This window comes from Wolffia australiana, chromosome 15 (assembly GCF_029677425.1).
Source record: "Wolffia australiana isolate 7733 chromosome 15, ASM2967742v1".
NCBI classification, from domain to species: domain Eukaryota; kingdom Viridiplantae; phylum Streptophyta; class Magnoliopsida; order Alismatales; family Araceae; genus Wolffia; species Wolffia australiana.
In genome coordinates, this window is record NC_135849.1 from 1,974,408 (window position 1) to 1,989,086 (window position 14,679).

The following is a 14,679-nucleotide window of genomic DNA, read 5'->3' on the forward strand; positions in this document are numbered from 1 at the left end:
CCACCTTGACTTGCCGCTTGTTAGAGTGTCAACAAGTCGTTCATGAGCCCAGCTTCTAGAAGTATCCACCCAATTAAAGGTCTGTTAGATCTCCTCGTTTTGTTCTCCAATTCTTCTTGAAGATCTAGTTGATTTTATCACCATCAAGACATTCTAGCGAAATGAGTGGAGAGTGAGAGAGGGGAGAAAGGCAACATCCAGGTCTGGCTATCATGGGCACCTATTTATAGCATGGCTAGCATAAGCCAGGTCTGCGCATTCTACTTATACTTAATTAGAAACTTTTCAGAAAAACTCTTTAAGCAACAATAGATAGGTAGAGAGAGAGAGAGAGATGTAACACGCTCGGGTTCAGGATCGAACTGCTCATGTTACACCAAAGGGTGGGTAAGTGCGATCATATCATATATAGCGGTGACAAGTAATGATGATGTCATGTTAATGATAATGCGACCATATAATCAATGAGAAGTATAAATTCATCGTCGACATGCACCAACATCCACTAGGCTACGGCAAGCAAGACCTGGGAATGCCACTGGGCTCCCGATGATCCGGATATCAGGTTGAAGGCCGACGGTGCGAGCCCAGCTACTGCTTCTTTTGCGCACACCCTTGACGGTCCAAACCAAGAACGTACCAATTGAAATCCAATCCTCAAAACGTGAATCCTATCTATCACTAATCTAACCCCCGGCGGTGGAGACACGCTCGGGCGGCACTAAAAGAAATAATTAAACACGTAAGAGGGGTGAAGTGTGAGCGTACCTGATTCGTCATGGCTGGGCTGACATTCGTTTGAGCGATAAAGAGGCCGGTAGGCGACGCCTAGAGAGCGGTCAGGCGATGACGAGCAATGGAGAGGCACTGACTAACGTCGACAACGATGGGAACAACAACGGCGTGATGTGCATGATAGCAGTGTCGATGAGCGTGACGGAGGGAACGACAGTGCGACAACAAAGTGGCACGCAAGTTGCAAGGCAAAAAGATGCGGCGACGGCTGGGCGCAGCACCGTTGGTAGGGCACGATGGTGGTAGTAGGGCACGGTGACGGCAAGCGGCTGGCGGTTGCAGTTGCGGCGGCGACAGTGGTGGCTAGCGGCCGTGGCGATGGCTGGCGGCCTGGCGGTGGCAGCGGCGGTTGGCGGCCACAGCTGCGGTTGCGGCCGCGACTGCAATTCAGGACACGACTGCGGTTGCGACCGCATCGGCACTTCAGGCCGTTGCTGTGGCCGTGGCCGGTGGCGGTTTCCGGCGAAGACGGTGCCGATTTCTGGCAAACTATAGGGTTTCCTTTCTCTCTCCTAACTTCACAGCGGCATTTTTGTAAATATGATGAAAACTATGAAAACACTAAAAATTCAAGAAAAATCACTAAAAATCACATTTGTTTCAATCTTTCTTCTCTTCTCTTCCTATGGGCGGGCTCCACCCTTTATAGGGCAAATATGGGCCTTCCCCCCTTAGAAATAAAGGAGAAAAAGGCCCAATTAAAATTTATTAGGGCCTCCTAATAGGAGAGAGAGAGGCACATGAATACGCCCACACATGCGCTAACACATGCGTAGTGTGTAGTCGTACAGTGGTCGAGACACGTGCGAATAAACAAAAACAAACAAATAAGTGGCCGTCATACATGGACTACTAAACAAGGAAATGCAAGGAAAGATAATGTCAAACCTTTATGGGCCGTTGATGAGGCCGGGTACTCCGAAGGCGGGGTATCGCCCATGTGCCTTCGCGTGACGAATGGGTTGACAAGGTCTTCGAAGTTAGATGGTCCCCATCAGAGGAAGGTAGAGAGAGGGAGAGATAGATAAATAGAGATAAATATATACATAGATAGAGAGGTATAGAGAGATAAATATATACATAGATCGAGAGAGATAGAGAGATAAACAGATGCACAGATAGAGAGAGATACATAGATAGATAGATACATATATAGAGAGAGATAGAGAGATAAATAGATACATAGATAGAGAGAAAGATAGAGAGATTAATAGATACATAGATAGAGAGAAAGATAGAGAGATTAATAGATACATAGATTGAGAGTGATAGAGAGTATCAGTTCTAGAAGATCTTTTCAGAGGAAATCCTGACAGAGGATTTTGAGGGGCTCTATGTAATTTTCTGCATATCCTGTCAGTTCTAGAAGAATCTTCTTCTTGGGCCACAAGTTGCCAATGGGCCTCAGAAAATGGGCTTCTGGGCTACATCAGAGAGATAAATAGATACGCAGATAGATATAGATACATAGAGACATACACATATAGAGAGAGATAGAGAGATAAGTAGATACATAGATAGAGAGATAGATATAGAGATAAATAGATATATAGATAGAGAGATAAATATATACATAGATAGAGAGATAAATAGATACATCGGCATATAGATAGAAAAGTAGATACACAGAGAGAGATGGAGGGCGGGAGAGACTTTGTTCTTTGACCTCTCATATATCACTGCCCCTTGCCATCTAAATTAAACTACATCGCCATTGGAAAATATCACTAGAACAAACTTCTGTTTAGATTATTGGAATACATCCTCAAATATCTTCCATTCCCATCTCTTATAATTTGTACATGCTTAGTTCTTAAGCTTGAATGAGGGCCCCACCTAGCCAATGCTAATTAAACACCTGTCAGCTTTCTTCCCCCTCAGAAAAAAAACGCGTTCTTTCTCCTCGTGAGTGATCTTTCAATCTGAAGAAGAAGACGGAATCCTCGCTGTCTCATCGCAGGGGTGAGCCAAATCCGTGCCGATGGCCGACCTCGAAATCCAAGAGGTGAGATATGGGTTCAATCCGGAGTCTGGGATCGTTGGAATTCCTAAATTGATCCTCCGTTCTTTCCCCAGTTCCAATTGGGGATTGGATCGAGATTTTTCAGCTGGGTTTTTCAAGATCCGCGGCAAAAACTGCTTCTTTTCCCGTAATTTGAATGGTCTAATTGGTTATTCTATAGATGGGCTCATGGGCATGATAATTTTGCACAAGTTTTCGTTTATTTCGTAGCTGATCTAATGTTTATCACCCCGACAGAGTTTTTTTATTCGCGTATGGTGAGTATTTTCTCCCCTTGAATGTGTAGTCGATCTCTTTGAGATATGGGTTTGAATGGATGATTGACACCATGAATATACTAGGAAATTAAATTCGTTCTTGAAATGAAATATTTGTTTCACGTTTATGATGGTCCTGAGAAGGGACATACCATGGGAGACCTATTTGAATGCGAAGCTTATTACTGGAAGATGCCTTCAGCTATTGCGGCGTTATGATAAGAGACCTGAGAGCAACCGTGCTGCATTACTTGACGATGTGAGTTTGTTTAGATCTTTATGGCTTAGGGTGATTTCAATCTTGTAGCTGATCTTTCTTATCTATTTTTTTCATTTTCACGATTTTTAAATTTTTTATGATGTTGAATTTGATGTTTCGTTAGTAATTGCTCAAAGTAGTCCTTCGTTTGTGACTTTTCTCAATGATTTTTTTGTACAGTAGAAATCAGGTAATAAAATTTCTTTTTTTGGGATTTTCTGGTGTTGTTAAAATATCTCAACCAGGAATGTGAAGGATCAAAATCCCATTCTGTGTTATTGGGTTTTGTTTCGTAAGCCTGTTGTTCCTGAGTTTGTGGGAAATGGAAATTAATCGGACAAAAGAGGCTTAATTCTATTTTTTTACTTTGGAGTAAGATCAGTGATTAAAAATTATTAAGATTCTGCGCCTAACACTGTGCTGCAAGCTATAGCCGATGGAAAAGTTGCTACTTCATTTCTTAACTCAGGCAGGATGTTGACTTCAACAATAATCAGTGGTGATTACAGCGGTCATTGAGGATTTCTCTGAATATTTATCTCTGCAAAATTCACTTAATTTGTCTCTATGCAAGGACAGTAGCTGTTCATATTATCTTTCACTTTTTCTGTATCCATCAGATGAGTCTCGTCGATCAGCCTCATACATGGCCATCAGCTCCATTGATTTAGCTGACGTGTATTTTTGTCGTTGTTAAGAGTGGAAAACCTAATTTCTCACACTTGTGCGTTGCTAAGAGCTTTTTCAGTGCATGCTAGTTTTCTCCAATATTAATAAGTTTTACTCGTTTTCAGACTAGAGTGTGAGAGAGAAATACTAGGAAAAATCCTTGATTTATGAACATGAAGATTTTATGCAATCCAAGTTGATTGTATCCGAAGCATGTATTTCTTTGTTGAAGATTTTGGAGTTCTAGGGTAAGAAACTTGTGGCAGTCTAGAGTTGGAGAAGGTTGTTAGAAACCCCAACCTCTTTTGTGGGGTATCTCTCTCATTATTGCCCACTTGGACATTTTCATCAATTAACATGCCGATATATTTCCTTTTGAATAGATGTAGCCCTTGAGCCGATGAAGATCATCGCATAAATTACGGCCCAAACCTTTAAAGTTCTGATGAACAACTTGAAAAAAAGGATGGAGACCCTGAGATGGAGAGCAGTGATGATGTATTTGGAAGCTGAGTTTGGGTTCTTGTTTTTCCACCATCCATTGGTGGCATGTCCACTGCAGACACTCGTTCCACTCCCCAACAAATAGCACCCTCTCGCACCCTCCCTCTGCCACGGTAGAAGCTCCTTCTTCCTTCTCTCTTTCTCTATCAGGAACAGTTACACTCTTGGGGTTGTAGATTTTGGAGATATAAAGGGGAGATAAGTGTGGCCGTCTAGAATTGAATGGGAAGATCACAGAGAAGGTGAAATCGACTGAAGACCCATAGGAGAGATGATCTCAGGGGATAGGAGATGGTAAGGAATAGATATATAGAGAGGTTATTTATCTTGAGAGGCAGAAGGAATGCACGGGGATTCAATTTCAATTCTCTATCGTCTTCCCTTAGGAAGAGGAGGGTAACCTATTTGAAGAGAAATACAATCCCAGAGAAAATACCAAAAAAGCCTTTGGACGTGAAAAATCGAAATTACCCCCGATGGGTTGTGTAATTGTATTACAAACTGTGATGGTTGAGATGGAGAAGAATCCTCAGACCCATCATGCCGTTCAAAAGAATACTCTCGCCTTGACTGATAATTATCTTTCCCCCCTTATGTTTCTCATAACAGCTATTTATAAGATCCAATGACCTAAGTGTAATACCCAGAAATTGTTGTGCGCACGTATTTTTTCCCTTTCTTTTACCTCTGTTTCATAATTGTTATGTGAATATTGTAATACCCTATAGTTCAAGATTTGGTCAAATCTCTTGATTGGTTTGACTAATTTCATCGGTGCGGTTAAAATCATCTTAGTTCTGATTCAAAAGGAATATCTTATTTAAACACATCAAGATTCTTGATATTTTTTAAATACTCATTCTTAATTTAAATTTCAAGAGGCTCCAGAACATGGCAGATAAAGAAGCAAGTCAAAAAATCTTTTTACTCATCCTTAATTTTTAATTTCTGCAGGAAGGTCCAGCCTACATTAGAGTCTTCGTCAACATCCTGCGAACCATTAATAAGGCGGACACTGTGGAATATGTTCTTGCTCTAATTGACGAAATGCTTTCTGGTATATCAAGGAATAGATCACAATTTAACATATTTAAATTGAGATTAATGAGTAGAAAATTAAAATTTCACATTTTTCTCTATTCTCAGTATTTATTTTGTTGGGCAGCAAATCCAAAACGAGCCAGATTATTTCATGATAAATCTCTGGAAAGCGACGACAACTATGAGCCTTTCTTAAGTTGAGTTTTATCTTTAATCATAATCTTTTGTTTCTACTTGTGTAACTCCTTTCTTACTTCTACATGTCATGGTTTCTATTTTACATGACTGTTAACAAACAATAAATTTCGTCAGATTACTGTGGGGCACGAATTGGTTCATGCAAGAAAAGAGCTGTAAGATACTCTCTCTAATTGTGAGGTAATTAAAAAATATTTATTCAACTATGCATCTATTATCTTATGACGAATCTTATACTGAGATAGAACTTCACTCCTCTCAGCACAAGTCCAAAAGTTAAGAATGATAGTACCTCAAATGGTAAAGCACCGAGTTCTGAGATCAAGTTTACTACCATTGACGATGTGCTCAAAGGGTTGGTTGACTGGCTATGTTCTCAGGTATGCATCCGTGTAAAATTGTGGAAATTAATCTGGATAGATACAACTCCCCCATTATTTGCATTGTCCTCGAGGATCGCAAAACCATGCGTTTTTTGGATATGTCATCATCTTGGTGCTTTGGAGAAGGGTTGTATATCTGCTCACCCAACCATGCGCAGCAAGTGCATACCGAAAAACATTTTTAACATGTCATGTAGGGATTTTGGTTTGTTCTGAAGAATTGTAGGTTTTACAGGATGAGTGGAAGTTTCGAAAATTTCGTGATTTATTTGAAAGATTTAAAAAGTGGAATAATCAGGAAAATTCCTTATCTCCAACTCTACGTGATTTTCTATGATTCATTGTCCCAACTGACAAGTCAATGCAATTCCCCTTTCATATACTGAGAAATATATCATTTCTAGAAGAATAGAATACTCCGCAAATTCGTTAAGAGAGGAAGGTCTCAGTACATTAATAGAGCTTACCGGTCATACTTATTAATTGGATAGAGAGGTGTATTAAGGACTTTGAGATGAGTTATGTCGGGTAATATGTTCCATTATATTCGTTTTTTGTATTTTCATGACGACAGATTTAAAGAAGTTTCATTTTTTAACATTATTTGTGACGAAATTTTCAAGATCTCTCTCTCTTTCTCTTCTCTCTCTCTCCCCCCCTCTCTCGCTCCTTCTCACTCTCGGCCAATTTTGCACTATCAAAATGCATGTGCAAAATGCTTTTATAGTATGTTCATCAATAGGAGGCATCTTTTTCTTGTCGAAATCATGAAAAGTGATAAAAACCTCCCAGAATAATTCTCATGGTTTAAATGACTGTGCTGCAATTTCCTCTTTATACTAGTTTTCTATAAGTTGATTGTTAAGGAATGTTAAATGCAGCTTAAGAATCCAACACACCCCAGCCGTAGTAGCCCGGTAGCCGTTAATGCATTAGCTACATTACTGAGGAGCCTTCTGTGCGGGCCTACTTTGTTCAAGCAGATGGAATCAAACTGCTGATTCCTTTGATCACCCCTCGTCCACTCAACAAAGCATTCAGGTGATTTGATTTGTTGTTTTCTTTCTCTCTCTCTCTCTTGCTTTATAATGTACTTACATAAGAATACAACAATTCCTCAGTCTGAGGAAAATCTTCATGTATTTCTTCGATTGAATGATAAAATATCCAAGTCCTCACAAATTTTATTTTTTTGGTTTCTGATGACGCATTCAACATCCACAGTTTCATTTGAATATTACCTCACGGTCCTTTTGGTTTTATGGCATGTCATAAAATTTGGTTCTATCATCTCTAGAAAATTGTAAGATTCATTATTCTTTCATCATTGATGCCAGTCATCTCTACCTTTGTTAATCATGAATGTGGAAAATTGATTCAGATTAAAGCCTAACAAGCACAAGCTCTCTATTCTGCAGCTCCTTTATGAAGCTTGCCTATGCCTCTGGCTGCTATCATTCTACGGCACGGCCATAGACTACCTGGCAACGACAAGGATCCTTCCACGACTCGTCGAAGTGGTCAAAGGGTCAACTAAGGAAAAGGTTGGAAATAAATTTCTTTGATTTCTCCCCTTTCATTTCGACCATGGAGGACACGTTGACCTCTGGTCATGAATATTTACTTTGCCTTCATGTCTATCATGATTTACACTGGCCAGTTTGGATTGAGATTTTTCCCTGTACAAAGGTTTGGTGGCATGAGAGTATGGTCTTTCTGATAGAATCCTGGGAGGAAATCTGTCTAAAATCACGCGCCATTAAAGGGATATATTAAGAGGAAGAAGACCATGCAAAACTTGCTGAATGCAACGATTCTGATGCTACTGTCAATCCAGATATGGCCCTCAGATCTGAGGACAACTCCTTGTATTCCAGAATTGTCAGTCCTGATACATTGATAGTTGCGAGAATTCAGGGCTATAAGTCTTACTTCTTACTTTAGTTGGAGGGTCTTGTGTAAAATCTGAGTTTCCTATTAAAGGCAGATAGAGAGGAGTAAATCGGGACCCATTACAGGGTTTATTTGGGGCTCCCATGGTGGTGGGTTCTTGATGTCACCCAAACTTCTCTTTCTCTTTCTCCATTCATCCAAAAGTTTGCCAATGGGTATCTATAACATTATGAAATCTTGAAAGGGAAGCGGCTTTTTTCCACTCTTAGAACTAAATGGACCTTTCAGATGCCATTCTGTGCACTTTTCCGATCATACTGTATGTTTTGATGGGTGGTTTATGTTAAACCTCATTAATTATATTTTTTTGATGTCGACAGGTGGTGAGGGTTGTCATCTTGACGCTCATGAATTTCTTATCCAATTGATCGTTCGGTGCCCAGATGGTCGATCTTGGCCTGCCACAAATAGTGCAACACATAAAAGCTCAGGTGTGGACAGATGAGGTAAATTCCCAACTCCCTTATCTGTTTTCTTTCTTTTCTTTTACTCGGGGGGTGGCATCAGTCGGGCGGATTTTTAAGTTAATTAACAGCTGGCTAGCAGACTTGATTTGGTTCTTTCTTCATAAGTTTCTGGTACTTTTAAGGATTGGAGGAAAAAAAGGATTTTTCTGGGTTTCTGGGACTTAAGAATTGTCAACGGCCCGGTAAACGTTGAGTAAAGCCACCCAGCTCTTTTCAGTTGTGCTGAACTCAAAAATTGATGATTAAACAGCGGTGTGGAACATGTGTTGGACAGCATTTTCTCTTTGCAAATGCAAAGGCAAGCTGCTTAATTGCCAGTAGAAACTTCATAATGGTTTAATTAACTGGCAAATTTTAGGGCATCCAAACAGGCTTTGGCTCATCCCATGACGATGATGATGAGGAATCATCATAATTATCATCATTCATACAATCATTGGTTGAGGACTTCTTCAATATCTATCCATCTCATCATTGTCGCCTTCTCAATGTCTCCTCATCATCATGTTCTCTTCGTCTCGTCAGTCGTCCTGTATAGAGAGCAACTAACGACAATGATGTCAAACATCACCATCTGCCAACGCTATGGAAGTAGGATAGAAAGGAATCCGAAAAAAACAGTGCAAGTATACATCCAACGTCTCTATCTCTATCTCAAACTCTTTGGTTTATAGGATTAAAAATTGAATTTATGATATAAATCTTCTTGATGGTGTTGGATCTGTTCGCACCGATCGGTGGTGTGGATATTCATGGACAAAGCTCATCCCCCACTCCGTAAGCTCTCGAGCCAATTACATGGATCATTGGGAACCTGACAGTGGCATGGCCCTTGTGTTTTTGTTTACTGGCAAAAAACATGGTGCCGGGTACGTCCAACCTTGCTTTTGTGCCTGTAGACCGATCTAGTCGTGCCCTGGATGCCACCCAGGGGGATTATATATATATAAGTAGATTTTTTATCATATTTTATAGGCGTGGAGCGAGCATAAATATCACAATTATGCTAGAACCCGACTCGTCCACGCCCATGTGCAGGAAAAAGAGAAGATACATAAGTGATACCTGGTAGGTGCTCGGAGAAGATCGCTCCTGTCGGCATTTTTCCGAATCTCCCCGCAGTGGTGATGATGCATAGCGGAGACCTCCCCACCGTCGACAGTCGCCATTGATGAGGAGCGTGACGAAGACATCAGTTAGGTGAGAGAGCGAGCGCTCCCGCCTTTTGTGTTTCATGCAATACGTCAATCGTGTGGGCCAATCGCAGGAGATGATCATTCGTGCCTGCAGGAGTGGGTGGAGCTGGTGTAGCAGATGCGATGCTTGGAGTGTGTGCAGTCCAACCCGTCGTCTGCTGATGTCAATGTTGAGGTGTGCGGCAAGTTGGACTATCAGGCGAGAGGATGAGCTCTCCGCCCCTAGTGCTCCATGCAATCTGCCAGTCCCTCGACCCGCCTTAGACAGTGTGCGACGCGTGCAAAGAGCCGGCAAGCCGAGGCATCCACGACCCTCGTGTTGACTACCTACCTTGATGTCGTGTATCATTTGGTGTAACATCGTATTACTCGTTGAATTTTAACAACACATCATTTTTAATCACGTTTGCGAACACCATTCTCGCCATTTCCCCGTGGTGTAACACGAGCCGCTCAAGCGTGGCACATTGTGTTACATCACTCCCCATTCCCAAAGGATATGGTGTATGTATCATCAGGAAAAGTCTGCAGTAGAAGCGGTAGTGAGAACTGGTAAAAATGTGGACACCGCTAGTGAATGATCACGACGATGAGAGTTCCCTAGAGATTGATCGAGGAGGGAACCGTCGAGGTAGATTCGAGGTGAAAATTCTGGGTTGACCAACAGCAAGAAGGAGATATGGAACCAGAGTGATCGTCCGTCGATGAAGGCCAGTCGGATTGACACGGGGTCGTCAGGGGAAGCACAAGCAACCAGTCGACGGTCATGGAAAAGAGAAAGAGTGAAATTGGTCCAAGTGAGACCGTAGAAAATCCTCGGTAAAGCAACAACCACTTGATGTTCGCGGACGCCGGATCTGACAATCACACATGGAATATCAGATGTTCAGGAAAACATCAATATTGAGTCTTCTTGAAAGCAATTGACGTTCTGGCTTTGGAGGAGAATTACTGGAGCTTGGAGAAGCCCTGCAATAATGGCAGTAATCTTCAACAATTTTCCTTCCCAATCAGATCTCCGAGATATAACGGGAAGATCAAGAAGGTGTTCAACATAAACATGAACTCTCTCAAAGAACAAAATAACTGACAACTCAACGAAACAGGTCTGGATTTTTTTTCTTGAAAGAAGACAACCTGACTCCCATGTTCACCCGCCCTCTCTTCTTATTGAAGAGGGGGGGACGGTTATGGACCTCCTAGTGGACCCTTTTAAGGGGGAAGCTTATGGGGCTTCCCCCTAAAAGGGTTCTTTAGGGGAGTAAGAATTCGAATGGACTCCCCCCAAAAGGTACAAAGTGAATCAATAAGACAAACACATAAACATCATTCATGGGAAGGCCTAAACACATACAGGGAAATAAAACAATGGAGATTGTCGTAAAACAAGTGATTATGTAAGAAAGAACCGCCGGAGAAGGAACCCAACGTTAGACTTGATACTGGAAATACGAATTCTTCACGTCAGCGAGCTACACGGCATGGTTGATGATGAGATTGAGTGTGCTCCTTGGGATGGTCCTCCATCAGGAAGATATCATAAGATGCATACATTTACATGTCATTTACAATCCTAATATGCATTAGATTAATTCAATTAATGCATTTCAACACTTATTGTGTATTTTTTCATTCCAGTCATGAATTCAAATAGAGTTAGTTATTTCATACAATTTTAAGATGGTAAAAAGGAGCGTGTGCGATAGATTAAAAAATTTTAATGCAATTTTACCGTATTCACTGCTAAAATCTTAGTGCTTTGGAAAATTCCAGGATTAATTGACTTTTTTATATATATATTATAATATGGGATCTAAAACGCATTAAAATTTTAATCTTGAGATTGTGTTAGTAGACTGTGAGATCTGGACAGGGAGCAGGTTGATTGCAGGGGTGGTCTAATTGATTTTGGAAGCAAACTACAAGGTTATGCAACGGGTCATAGAAGGAGATAAGTTATCTTTCCCAAAGTCACTAAGCAAGTATTTGAACTAGAAGATAAATTTAAGTTGGCCCATTTTAAGGTAAATGACACATGGATTGTGGTGATAGGCTTGTGCCTGTGTAAGCTCATGGGGAATGAGAATGAGACAATCAACTTCATCATACAGCATAAATAAGACAATCAACCCTATCTATATTTATTGAAGTTATTCCTTATTTTTTCCACTTTACATCAACCCCCAAAATAATCATTCCTTGTGATAATGTTGTCTAGTTTTTAAAACATTATATGCATTTTATCAGGATTATCATTCTTGTGTGTCCTACTGTAGAAAATCATTAAATTTATAGCTCAAAATTTTCGTACTGACGAGGATGTGGTCAAATTTCAACATGCCATCTCTGGGTTGTGGAATGACTAAGTGCTGAAAGATCCATGCGAAGGTCAAATTAAGGAAGAAGCTTTTGTGAAGATGATGGTAGAGAAGATGAAACTCACCATTTCTCATTAAATATGACCAAGGACAAAATCAATTATAGAGAAATCGGTGAATTAAGAGTGAAAAATATCTTCAATCACACTCATTGTCCATTCTATACCATCAGGTTAGTTGGAAATCCAAAATAAAGTTCCCACTATATGATGAACAAATTCTAAACATGATGGAAATATATGTGTCTGTAAAACCAATCACACATGCCATGTCTCATTCCATGTTCATTGATATAACATATTCATTACAATGCACATGTAATGCTTATAATGAAGTCCATGAATATATGATCAGACATGGTGAATTATGATGATATTGTTATACAGAGATTACTAGTATTTAAGCATGTGTTCTAAATGTTCATATTCAAAGGATACTCGAGAAGGACATCAAAGTATCTAAATAGAATGACACTATCTAGCCTCACTCATACGATGAGTATAGTCGTTCTTGTGGTCAGTACTTTGGAGACACTACGAATAGATAGTGGGTGATATTTAGTGGAAAGAGTTCATTGAATTACCTCGTACAAATCCCTCAATGATATTGTACCAAATTATCAATCAGGTTGATTCAGATCACAATTGTGTAAGTGGTCCTTATACATGAGACACCAAGATGCCTTGTAGATGAACAATTGTACTTTGACTATAGCCTGCGAGTCCCTAATCATGGGATTCTAAATAGTCTTATTTTAGGCGCATCATGAAGATCATGAAGACGATTGAGTGGTAAAGATGGGATAATCCACCGTGGTTTGAGAGTTGACAACTCACGGAAGAAGATGCAATAGCGAAAGATTAGAGAAGAGTTATCAGATGATTTCCGAACGCCGTAGTACTATCTCGGATGTCTGATCAGGGTTTGATAGTTGACCATATTCTAAGTCATCCTAGGAGTGTCAAGTGGATGAGGGACTATATGTACATGGTAACCGATGACGAAAAGGTTCAATGAGTAAATCTATACATACTTCTTTGTATCTTCTAGAGCATGATGTATAATTTGGCACCCCACATATTAGAAACTCAACCTATCATTTGGGTAAAATTAATTTGACTTTAATTAATCTATATGCTGATATAGTTAAGTAATTTGGAAGAACAATAAAGGTGTTTGGGCCACTCGAGTCGTTAACTAGACTTATTCATGGGTCTAGAGGGCCACACGTAAGCGGTCTTAAGACGTTGGAAGATATATTTAAGTTTTGGGAGGAAGGCCCTAAACAAAAGTCACCCATACCAGAATTGTCTAGGGGCCTTCTCCTACTTCTCCCTTCTCCCCCAACTCCTCTCCACTCTCGATGCGATCAGGACAACATAACAATGATGACGGTGGGTGTACATAGTTTGCATGGATGAAGGAAGAGATTTGATGTGTCAAGAATCACGATGATACATCTAGAGGCTGCACACTTGAGCAACTCAACTCGCCTTGCTCGAGGATCCAAGAAATCACAGATGCAATCAGTGCATTGGTTCCTTGTTTCAATAATTTTTTTTTGAGATGTTAGGATTGCGTTTTAAGTCTTTTGCTACAGATCATTTTGAATTCTTCATCTAAATCAAGGCGTGTAGCCCAAAAAACATAGGTAAAGTTAACATCTCAGTTGTCAATACCTACGATCATATCTCTTTGTATGTAATTTTTTTTTAAAGATCCCCAAACCTCTCAGTAGAAGTAGACAAAAATTCAATTGAATGAAACAAATGAAAAACTGGGAACATTATACTGAAAATTATGTAGGGCCATTTGGCTAGTACACTTAAAAATTATTCTAAATGAGCTCCAACAAGTAGAAAAAAAATCAGGTAAAGTGGAAATAGAGGATATGAAATTTATGGAGGACCCTTGTCACTATTGTATTGTGTTAGTGACATAGTTACTTTCCACTGCCAGTTTGAGTGAAACAAGGTGCAAAGATAAAGGCGGGAGACCATAAGGTGAATATGAATATATCTAAGATGGTAAAATATATATTCTTAGATGGGGCGTATGCATTTTGCGAGGTTTATATAAGTATTTAAGACCAAGATAATATGAATTACCTCATAAACATTTCATAGGTTCACGTGTGTTATCTTCTTAGAGCTCATTGTTCAGTATTTAGAGCTATTGATGAACAATTTATTTATCTTTTGATTGAATGATGTCTCCGATTAGAACAGGAGTATAACAAGTTCATGGGCCTGGACAATCCACATTTCTGGGTCAAGACGCTGATGAGCACATTAAACTAGTCATGTAGTGGAGAGTGCTCAAAATCCAAGCAAAACAACACAATTATCAGGGTATGCTACCATGTAGCTAAAAGCCCATCATGCATGCCTCCTACTGGAAGGCTTGCATGCAAAAACCGAGAGAAACTGCATACCTCTCTTTCCTTTTTATGTCCAGGTCGCCCCCCAGCAGGGATACGGGGATGTAAAAAATATCATATCAACTTTTTCTGACCTAGGATTATAAGCTCATGAGCATGGTCTTCCACTTAGGAAA

The 14,679-nt window shown here is 40.1% G+C and overlaps 1 pseudogene across 1 annotated transcript; it reads left to right on the forward strand.

Annotated features, from left to right (window-relative positions):
* The first annotated feature begins 2,673 nt into the window (after nucleotides 1-2,673).
* On the forward strand, nucleotides 2,674-10,148 carry LOC144712789 (putative V-type proton ATPase subunit H; annotated as a pseudogene). The gene is made up of 11 exons (XR_013583877.1): nucleotides 2,674-2,800; nucleotides 3,278-3,334; nucleotides 5,462-5,564; nucleotides 5,673-5,743; nucleotides 5,859-5,926; nucleotides 6,009-6,126; nucleotides 7,011-7,170; nucleotides 7,548-7,673; nucleotides 8,403-9,418; nucleotides 9,525-9,749; nucleotides 9,840-10,148. The product of XR_013583877.1 is annotated as a putative V-type proton ATPase subunit H (transcript).
* The last annotated feature ends 4,531 nt before the right edge of the window (nucleotides 10,149-14,679 follow it).